We start from the raw sequence: 11,272 nt of genomic DNA on the forward strand, positions 1-11,272 counted from the left end.
TTACGATTTTGACCCATTATTCTTAATTAGGCAGTGTAAAAATGTCGGATCCCTAACAACCCAAAGGGGGGCTAGGGACAACACTGGTTATCATAAATATTTTGAAGAAAATTGGAAGTAAGAGATTGTTCTGGAGGAACTCTTCCAATACGAAAAAATAGTTTGAAGCCCTCCAATGGCCTCCGCAAGTGGAGAGTAACCATATTTAAAAAGGTCTTAAATTATTTACCCCCCCCATAATATTACTCAGACTTGAAGGTATGTGTTTTTATTCATAGAGACGTTTGAATAAAATACGGACAATTTTCCTCCGTGGCAATCTTCCACAGGTAATATTCATCCGAGCAGTTTTTACAATACCGTATTTGGGGGTGGGGCATAATCTCATGGGTCTTAAGTAAATACAGAATTGGCATAACTTCAGAAGGTATGTACAGGGGGTTAGCCTGGGTTGATAGCACAATTTTTAGTATTTTTCGACTCAGATAGACTGTTTCGATCATTTGGAGGGCACTACAAACGAAACAGGAAATAATGCCCCAATTTTGACCCCATTTGTGGAAAAGGATATGTTATACATTCAATAATAATTCAGAATAATTTAGCTCTTTTTTTTTTTACATAATTATTTCATGTTTATATTTAGTCAATAAATAATATACATTTAAGATACTTAATGCAGGCATTATTGAATTCTTATGTATTCAAAGGTTTTTCTATTAAAAAACATATACTTAATATTGACTCAATGACTTATATTCCCTATTTAAAAATGAATATATATAAAAAAATACTCATAAACTGGCCTCATATTTTTTTATACCGCTTGTCCACAATCGTAATAATTGTAATAATATATTTTTTAGAATTATGTTAGTCATAAAATATTAAGAAAATATAAAAAAAAATATTTTTCCTTTATTGCCAATTGCAAATCTTTGCACATCTGAGTTAAAATTTCTAAAATTTACAGCTCTAATAATATAAAAAACCATTGTTCTTTGTATTGCTACATGTGACCCAAGGAATATAATTTTTTCATGTTTGGCTTGTTTACATAATCAACCAAACTGTACTTTGTATAAATATTTAATATATTGCAATTTTATATACCTAGGTTATACAAACTTCGTTTTTGCAAAAAAAAAAATATTTTTTTTAAATTATCGTAGTTCCTTTTTATTGGTTTGCCATATTTATGCATAAAAAATCGACTTTTTTCATTCAATTCATGTTAACTAAAGTAATATTTATCTATAAAAACTATATATATAAGCTGCCTGTCAACATAAAATCAAATTAAAATGATTTTTCTCAAAATGGACTGTGGCTTCTTCCTCAAGTCTATTTTTATTAATACATTATTTTAATAACTCTTTGGGTGTGTTGCAAATTGTACTTAGAGTAGCCAAAATTGATCATTAAAATGAATGAATGATTTAATTTGAAAGGGGCAATATTGAGGCCAATTTAAGTCTTAAACATCAAATAAAGGTTGGAATCTATAGTTACAATTATTAGTAATCTTAGCTCATCCCACAAATTTGAATAATATGTCTTTAACTGATTTTTATAAATGAGCTAAAAAAATTAATTACGACATTCCGTCATTATTTACTTTTGTTCAAGATTCCTTTGACATTGACGTATAATATATGTGTCCCATCAACACAAAAGCAAGCTCGAATTATTTTCTCAAAATAAAGTGTGGATTATATTTGTATTTCTATCAATCAGTTTTATTCTTAATTAACGCATTGGAGAGGTTAAAAAAACTATCCAAAACTAAATATTCTTTCAGTCAATTATAAATTGACGGATATTATTAAAATGGGGCCATTTGAGGTCAACATACACTGGCCAGAAAAAGTTTGGAAAAAAATATGGAATTTCACTTATTTTTCTAACTGCTCAAAACTTTATCATCAGGTAACACAGAAATTACGCTATTAAAATGAAGAAAAATTAAGGTTCAATACGGTTATGAACATTTATTTATAAAAAATCAAATATTTTTCTTTAAATTTTAGCTTCATCAAAAAATCCTCACTTTTCCGACTTTTAGCATTCTGGATGTTAGTTTTTCAGGATAGGTAGGTGTGATATCACTCCACGCATTCTTTAAAATTTCCACAGCTCATTCTTACTTGTGAGGCACTTTTACCAAACTTTTCTGTCTAGGGATTTCCCCAATAGTACAATAATTGTGCCTAGCTTTTAAGATTTAAAGAAAACATCCAAGGCAAATCCCCTCAAGTCCATATGGGTCCATGCAAGAAATCTTGGGATTTCACAGTAGACTGTCCAGATTACCGTCAAAAATGTGGGTAGAAAGGGGTTCGTAAGGGTAAAAACGCAATTTTAACACCAGCAATGAAAGAAACCCATCTCTTAAATCTCTTTTGAATTAGTCTTTTGAGTTGTTTTGAACGCTTTTTTGCCACATTTGGCCACCTACAGCCCCCTCGACTACACTTTTTGTGCACATGTCTAGGAGAAGGCCTGCAGTGTCTTTCATCCAAACACCGAGGCCCTGAAAGATGGCTACATATATAGCAGGTGCCAGGTCGTCCTGTACCCCAAAAAAGCCATTATTACCGATAGGGCAGTTACATTAAAATTCTATTGTTAATAATAAATTATATTTTGTTGGACTCATCAGAACTATGGCGTATACACTCAAAATAAAAACTAAAGAACCACTTTCAAATCAAAACATGATTGTTTTTAGCACATTTAATGTCCTACTTTTATTATCTCTAAAAAAGAGTCATTTCAAGCCCCTATATAGGATAATGAAAATGTCTGTCATTATAGAGTAGCAAATTACATCTTTTTAAAAGTAGGTTATACTGGGTGCATGCCAAAAATGGCGGTCCGACAATGAAATATGGAACTGTTAATAACTCTTTGATAAACAAATATATTTCGTTCAAAGTTTACCTTATTATGCTTGTGTTATACGTCAACATAAGTATAATCTACAACCAAAAGGAGAAAATCCAAGTTGTTTTTCTGACATTGTACATACATAAAGTACTATATTTGAGTCAACAATGGGCTTTGTATTCAAATTTGTGGGATGAGCTGAGATACCCAAGAGTTTTAACTATAATTTCAAACCTTTGTTGGATTTAAGAGACTTACTTTGCCTCCGATATGGCCCCTTTCAAATATAATATATTCATTTCTTATTCTATTATTGTGACGATCAATTTTGGCTACTTTAAGTGCAATATACTATACACTCAAAAGTTTAATAAGAATATTTTACTAATATAAATGAACGATAATTTTTCAAAGAATACAATTGTAATCCTCACCCAATTAAAAAAAAAAAAAAAAAAAAAAGTATATAGCTTGCTTTTGTGTTGACAAGTGTTAATTATATTTCAAAACTTAATAAAAGAGCCCCATGCATCAATCACAGCTTCAACACGGTCTCATAAATTGTGAGAGGCATCCACAATTTATTCAGCCAGGTATTAGTACCACTCTTTTGTCATGGCTGCCTTAAGTGGGCTGAGATGGTCTGTTGAGGAGTTCCCTATTCTTAAGGAACCCCGAACAGATTCCAATCTTTACTGTGGACAGATGATTTGTTTTTAATCCAAGACATCAACTTCTTTGCATCTTCCATTCCTTTCAGTCTCTGAGTTTCTGTAATAGGCTGGTCATTCAATCTCATGTAAGGCTTATAGCCAGTATCCTTCAAAGATCTTCGATCGGTTTCCAAGACATTTTTATCCCACAAGAGTCCTGTGAGATGGAAACATGTTCTATCACTTCGACACTTTTGCTTGGTCTCCTTACGAGATCTCTTGTTAGCTGCAATTCGCTTCATGTTTCAAATTCTAACCCCGAAGAGTAAAGCAAGTTTCTTTTGAGAAATATGGCGTCAAGAAGAAATATTGCCTTCCAATCATTTGTCTTCACGTAAATAATGTGATTTAATGTGTCTAGAGGATACTGTTAAGCAATGGCGATAAAATGTAAATTCAAACAAGTGAGAAGTTTTTTTTATAAATCGCCGGTATAATATAGCCCAGTTCAAAAAGTTATTTTCTCCTTCTACTCTTTAAAGCCTCAGGGTTTCCGTAATAAGCTGATTCTTCGATCTAATGTAAGACTTATGGCTTGTGTCATTCAAACATCTTGGAATGGTAGCCTCTGACATTTAATTACACAAGAGTGATGTCAGATTGAAATTTTGGGATTGATTGGGAATTTTTTCGTTAAGCCCCCTAGTTGCGAAAAAACATGTCGGATCACTTCCCCACTTGCACTTGTTATTCTAACAAACTCTTTTGATAGATGTAGTACACTTCATGAAAATATGGGCGTCACGAAGACATCAACCTCCAATCCTGTGTCTGTTTGCGATGCAATTTGGTATCAATTTTCTTCCAACAAAAATAAACAAAACTTTATTTCATTAGTATAACTCAACTCTAAAAATAAGGCAGTAAATACCCTTCTTGCAATCAGCAATTTTCGATTGTAAACTTTCAACATATTTTGAATATTTTAATCTTTTAATACATAATAGACAATCATTGTTCTTTGACTTATGACCTGACCATATTTACTCGACATGATGTCATGAATTTTGTTTGAAGATGACAAATCCTATTAAAATTAGTCAAAACTATCAAAATAATACCGGGTGGCCCCTTGAAATCGGAACGCTTACTAATTCAATAATTACTTCAGATTGAGTGAATTGAAATTTATTCATATTTCAATATAAATATTAAATCATAAACAATTAGTTACAAAACAAGACAAACTTGAGCTCTCTGGTTCACGTACAAGTCGAGAAAATGACACTTGAACGTGATCGACGAATTTCTATTCGTTCACTCCAAGTAGTTGGGAGTCTCAAGGACCACCGTCTACGCCGTCAGCAAGTCCAGAACGTTGGAGAGGAAGAAGGGCTCTATAAAAAATGCTAAACTGAACACGTAGGAGTGAAAGAAAGGTGCCCATTCCAATCCCCTCAATTCTATGAGGGGATATGAAGAGATTTTTAACTTTTACACCAGACTGTAAAGAAAACTATCAAATAAATGGGTTGAAAGAACCATTTAAGGGTGGAGAGGCAACTTTTGACACCTGTAATGAGATGAACCAACCTTTTCCGTTGTAAGACTCTTGGCCCCCTACAGCCCTGATACCAACCTCCTCGACTACACTTTTTGGGACATGTTGAGGGGAAGGCCTGCAGTATCCTTCATCCTAACACTGAGGCCCTCAGAGCCACTATCATCCAGCACTGGGACGCCAAGGCGGAAGACTACATCTGCAGCCAATTTCAGGCCTTCCACCACCGCCTGGAAGTCATCATTGCTGCTAAGAACGCCAGCATAAATGATCTACAGAACTCAGACACACATCTAATTATAGTATTACTTTTGTTGAAATGTTATCGTTAATTAGCAAATTATATCTTGTTAAAGTGTCCATATTTTAATTGACCACTCGGTAAGGAAAATACTAAAATATAAGGACGAACAAAAATAACATAGTATTAATATTGATAACTTTTTGCAAATGCTTGTCTTTCGTTATTATTTAGATTGTTTTTTTTTGTTTTGTTTAAATTTTAGACAAATTACTATTTATGTATTTCCATAATATGCATTATATCTTTATGGCCTCTATTATTCTCTCTGTGAATTGAAAAGACTGGATTGAATGAAAGACGTAAAGGCTTATAATAATTATTTCGCTTTGTGCCTAGCACTATTTATTTCCCACTGTAGTTTTAAGCCAAAAAAATAGGGTAATCATCTCTAATAATTAATTTCCAATAAGATGTTGTCAGGGCTTTATAGGGTGACCCATAAGTTTACTTCAACTTCAAATACCAAGAAAGTTCACATAGACGGTGAGAACTCAAAAATTAGAATCCTCTTCGAAGGCGTCTTGCCTCAGTTCTAAAAGTCTGATAACTTTTAACTTGTTGTCATTCGAAAGAACTGACAAAAATGCTACAATTTGATGTACGTTTTGTTTTTGTGCGATCAAAAATGTCTGGGTAACTAGCAAAACGGGAGAGAGTGTACAATCTCATCTGCACACTAGTCGACAAGTACACGCTGTTCTAAACATGAGAAATGATCGCTTCTTGGCTGAATCAAGAGCTCAGGTAATGGTCCTCAGCGTCGTGGGGTCTGATGACAGCAAAATGCCTCCCTACTTCTTCGAGGCCTTAAAGTCCTTTTTTTAAATGGCAATTTTAGAGTATAATTTTGATTAAAATACATTTTTCTAAATTATATAACTTTATAGATGAAGGTTAAAGTTATATAAAAATTGATAAAAAAATATTCCAGCATTCGAAATATCCAAATATATATTTAGTTATCTTGAATACTGTCCCTACAAAATGTGCATGATGAAGGGTAATTCAGCTAATATTTGGTTCATATTTTTTTTAATTGTATTATATCATAGCAATATCCAAAGAATACATTTTATATAACAATTTAAAAAGATTTGCCGTCAATGGAAAGTTTAATTTTGATTGATTTTTCCGTTTAATTTTCTTATAGATATGAATAAATGAGAAATTTAATATTGTGGTTAAAACTTCATAAAACATTCCAACATATCTGACTGAAAAAAATTGTCTAGATGAGAAGTCCATTTTTTATTTTTGTCAAAAAATTTCCAAATCGAAATTTAATAAGAAAATTGCAAAAAAAATTGTTTTGCACTAATTTTGAAAAAAAAAGAAGTAGTTAATAGCATTTATTGGGATTATGAAGAGGGATGCAAAAATACCAAAATAAAAAATTCGTCATTGAAAATCAAAAAAGTTATGGGGAATGATGTCGTCAAAAAATAACTCTCCTTAACTGGTTCATTTTCGGAAATATTTCAAATATTTGCTATTTTGTAAAGTTGACCTGATCCAAGATTATCATAGACTACGAGTTGTGCTTAGGTGTTAGTAAGGAATTTTTTTCTGTACTATCAAAAATTGTTACCCTCCATCCAGTCAAAGTTCCACTGTACCATAAAGTACTTCAAAAATATGCCAAATCAAAAAAGAATAAATATTTTTTTTAAACTATGATCTTTTTAAAGAAAAAATTATTTTATATTTTTTTTCAATTTGTTGTTATATTTTTGACAATATTAATCAATGATTATCCTGAATTGAGCCACTTGTAGGGTGTAATGATTATTATAGTCTAATTTTGCTGACAGAACAGAATGAATCTGTCTTCTTTTTTTTCTAATCATCTTCAGATACCTAACTTTTTCAATAAACATATATACATCATCCTTATTTGGCAAATCAAATATTTTAATATATTCTATTATTAGAGATCATTTTGTGTAAGAATACATTCACTTTCATGTTTCTTGAACAATGAGCAGTTTGTACTTTGTTATACAGACTAACAAAAAGAATTTGGGATATTTTGATGCAAATATAATATTTTTTGTATTTGATGATTCAAATAGTTATTTCTGGTGTATTTGTAGACATTATGTGATATTGTTTTGTGATAAATAGGTCGTGTTCAAGTTGAAACTAATACAAGGACACTGTAAAAGTTGCAGTTAAAAAATGTCTTAATTAAGAATTTACAAGTACTACGTTTGATAAGGAATAAACGATGATTGAAATTTCATTAGATCAACGAAGATAATATTAAAAAAATATTATAAATCCACAGCTGTTCCAAAATTGGAAAAAAAAATTCAAAAATTGAAATTAACATTTTTAAATTTTTTGGAAAAAAAATTCCAATATCTCAACTATTCTCAAAAATTTAAATCTTTTTAAAAATCATTTAAAAAAATTCAAAGTTATCAACAAGAAATTAAATTTTTTGTAAAAAAATTTCAAAAATTCTATTAAAAATTAAAATTTTTAAGAAAAAATTTCAAAAATTAATAGTTTTCAAAAAGAAATTAAATTTTTTGGAAAAAAAAATCCAAAATGCAACGCTATTCACCAAAATTTTTAAATTTTTTGGAAAAAAAAATCAAAATTATAGTCAGTCACAGAAAATTAAATTTTTTCTTAAAAAAATTTGAAAAATTAATTTATTTTATTTTAAAATAATTAGATACAAATGGCAGGGTGAGCCTCCAAAGAGTGTTGGTCAGCTTAAGGGATCCACCTTACTTCATGGACGACCCTTGAGGTCGGAACCATCTTACAAACGTGTAGATGGTGTAACGATTACCCCCCAGCTGATGATGTACGAAGTATCATGGCAGAAGAAGATCAAAGTAGACATCTCCACCGTTTTTGTTTTCATCTAAGTGCAAAACTCAGATATATTTGTTTGCAATATCTTGTTTGAAAAAAAAGCAACAGCTTTTTATTAAGATGCAAAACTTTATGATTGAAACTCTCTACACCTCTCAAAAATACAGTTAAAGAGCTGATGCAATACTTTTTCGATTCGATTCTTCGATAAAATCGATTATTCAATTTGCTTTCAAAATTTGTAAAATTCTTTTAAAGCGAATGGAGTTTTCTCCAATTATTTAAAAACGCATGAAAGTTGTTAAAAGACGGGGAAAAGTTCCCCTTATTCAATAAAAGTATGAAAGGGTAATAGTTTAAAAGACCATAGAGTACATATATCACACGGTTGTTGTGTTCAAACCTGCAAGAAGAGGAGCCCTTTTTGATCTGCATACATAAATTATTGTTATAATCTTTATTACTACCATTTTTAAGTCATTTTCTACTCTTATTGTAAGACCAATGAACGTATCTGATGCCTTAAGACTTATACCAAACCTATCAAACCTATACTCTCCACCATAAATAATAGAGATCTTACTCAAAAACAAAAATAAAATGGATAAATGGAATGAATCTACCGCTTATTTGCAAAAAAAAAAAAAAACATTCATTGTCCTCGTTATTCGGATTGCTCGTATTGTTATTTACATTTACATTTTTCGTAAAAAAAATGTATTCCTCTTAAACTTTTTATTGAAAAGTTATGTAAAGAGAAAAAAAATATCACGGGGTATTAAAATACCGAAGTTCGGTCTATTCAATGTATGAGTAGTCAGGTCATTTTAAAGATATACTACAAATTAAAAATGTAACCTTAAGTTGGTAGAAATAGTAGTGGGAAAAAAGAATTAAAATTCGGGGAGAATGTATACTGCAATTTATTTCCTAAAATTAAATCAGCAATTCACAAATTTTTTACTCTTACAGTTAGTGGTCTCCATACTGAAGTACATCACTCAAACCAACCACTTCAAGCTTCAAAAACAGCCTCTAATCTGACCCTGAATCTGGCACATACCTTGATGAGGAACTCATTATCCATGTCGGATACTGCCTTGAGAATGGAATCCCCCAAGATGTCAATAGTGTTATGTGCACGTTTATTGGAATATATCTTCTTGACTCCAAGATACTACGATGTATAGTAGTCCAAAAGGTTCGGAACCGTTGAGATAGGATACCACATGTACATACATTTTAATCGTATATTCCATTAATTCATTATCAGGTATTATCCCAAAAGGATCATGAGTCTTCTTTGCAAGTGTTTCCGACCCATCAGACTCCTTAAAAGCCTTGGCAACATCGTAAACAGCTCTCAAAAAGTCAACATTGTCTTGTGTATGTTGGAGACAACCCACACATAGTAGTCCAAAAGATTCAGATCCGGATAGTTAGGGGACAACATTTCCTTACCCAAAGCATAAAAGTCTTAAAAAACTGTGTTTTTCCAGAATAAATTCGATTCCAATTACTCTGTTTGGACAAAATGTACAAATTTAACATTTTAACATTACATCGGATCTGTTAATATCAATTTAAGCTCTCTAGCATAACTATCTATGGAGTTATTTGCACCCATGAATATGCACACAATAATGGCCGCACAGTTTTCGTATTCTGAGGATATCTCAAGAATTTTGTATTTTTGCTTTTTCCGATTTGTCATTTAAATTTGATGAGCACACTTTCATAAACATGGACCTCAGAGTTGCCAAAATATTGAGGTCTAAGCTAAACGTGGGATTTTATATTGGATCCATATCGGAAAACCAATACATGGGGAAAATATCCAACATCTTCATTGTATCGGTATCAGAGAAAAAGCTTAGAAATTTTGATATTTGCTCGTATATTTTATATGATGCTATCATAAAACGGGAGGGAACTTAAAATAAATTATTGTTCAATTTTTGTAGCAAGGGAATTCTTAAGAAACAGCAACCTAACAATTAGATGAATGGATCTGTTATGAGTTATATAATTTCTTAAAGGAGTGATGTACAAAGTTTGCCTCTCTGGTAAATATTTTTAGTAAAAAATCCAAGACAAGATTTATTCATTACCACGGCTTGTCAAGTTAATCTTCTCTTAAAATAGATCTAATATTTTTAAACAGCCACCTTGCTAACATTACTACACCGGTCTAAATTTATATATCCGTAAACTATAACTAAAGAGTGTGGAAAGAAAAAAAAAGTATGCGATTAGAAAAAGAAAAATAGTTGATGTGTGTCCTCTTTTTTCCTTTTGGTTCATTATATAATAAATTGATTTAAAAATGCAAAATAAAATTAATATATATGAAAATAAATTAAAGTTTAGTATTCTGACTGCGCTAATGCTATTTTAAATGTAGAAGGTTCTTTAATTTATAGCTGTAATTGATTTTCTCTCCCAAAATTATTTAACAGATTGCTGCAAATAAACAAGGGTCTTAATTCAGTAATACGATAATACGATCTTAATCAAATAAATTTGTCTCTCATGATTGAATTTTTTCGATCCAGTAACAAGGACAAAAACGGGGAAATTAAATTATTACAATCACATAATAACCAGTCAGAGGGACAAATAAAAGTTTTTTTCACTGAAATGCAAATAATCATTATTTAGTTTTGATTTTTTATATACAATATTGTATCCTTAGGAAATGAATCTCGTGGTATGCGAAACAAACCAATTGTAACAAAAAACATGATAATAATAATTGCTTTAGTGGAATCATATATTAAATATCGGATTTAAAAATATTTTTAAGCGAACCGGATCGCAAAATGTTATGACAACAGTCCATATTTAGTCCAAAATTGTTTCGGATTTAAATCCCTCCCTTTATAGAGTACTTCTTGACATCGGTAGGTCTTATTATTTTTTTATATTAAAGGTTCTACCGGGTGGTCAATTCAAATTTGAATACCTACTAATTCAATAGTTAATGAAGGTTGAGTGATTGAGATTAATTCATATTTCGATTTATATTCAATTATA

General features: G+C 30.9%; 1 long non-coding RNA gene across 1 annotated transcript; it reads left to right on the plus strand.

Moving 5' to 3' along the window:
- Window positions 1-6,766: 6,766 nt before the first annotated feature.
- On the plus strand, window positions 6,767-10,536 carry LOC139905828 (uncharacterized). The gene is made up of 3 exons (XR_011780901.1): window positions 6,767-6,958; window positions 9,209-9,437; window positions 9,510-10,536. It is a non-coding gene; the product is annotated as an uncharacterized lncRNA (long non-coding RNA).
- Window positions 10,537-11,272: the final 736 nt, after the last annotated feature.

Source organism: Lepeophtheirus salmonis, chromosome 6, assembly GCF_016086655.4.
Source record: "Lepeophtheirus salmonis chromosome 6, UVic_Lsal_1.4, whole genome shotgun sequence".
NCBI classification, from domain to species: Eukaryota; Metazoa; Arthropoda; class Copepoda; order Siphonostomatoida; family Caligidae; genus Lepeophtheirus; species Lepeophtheirus salmonis.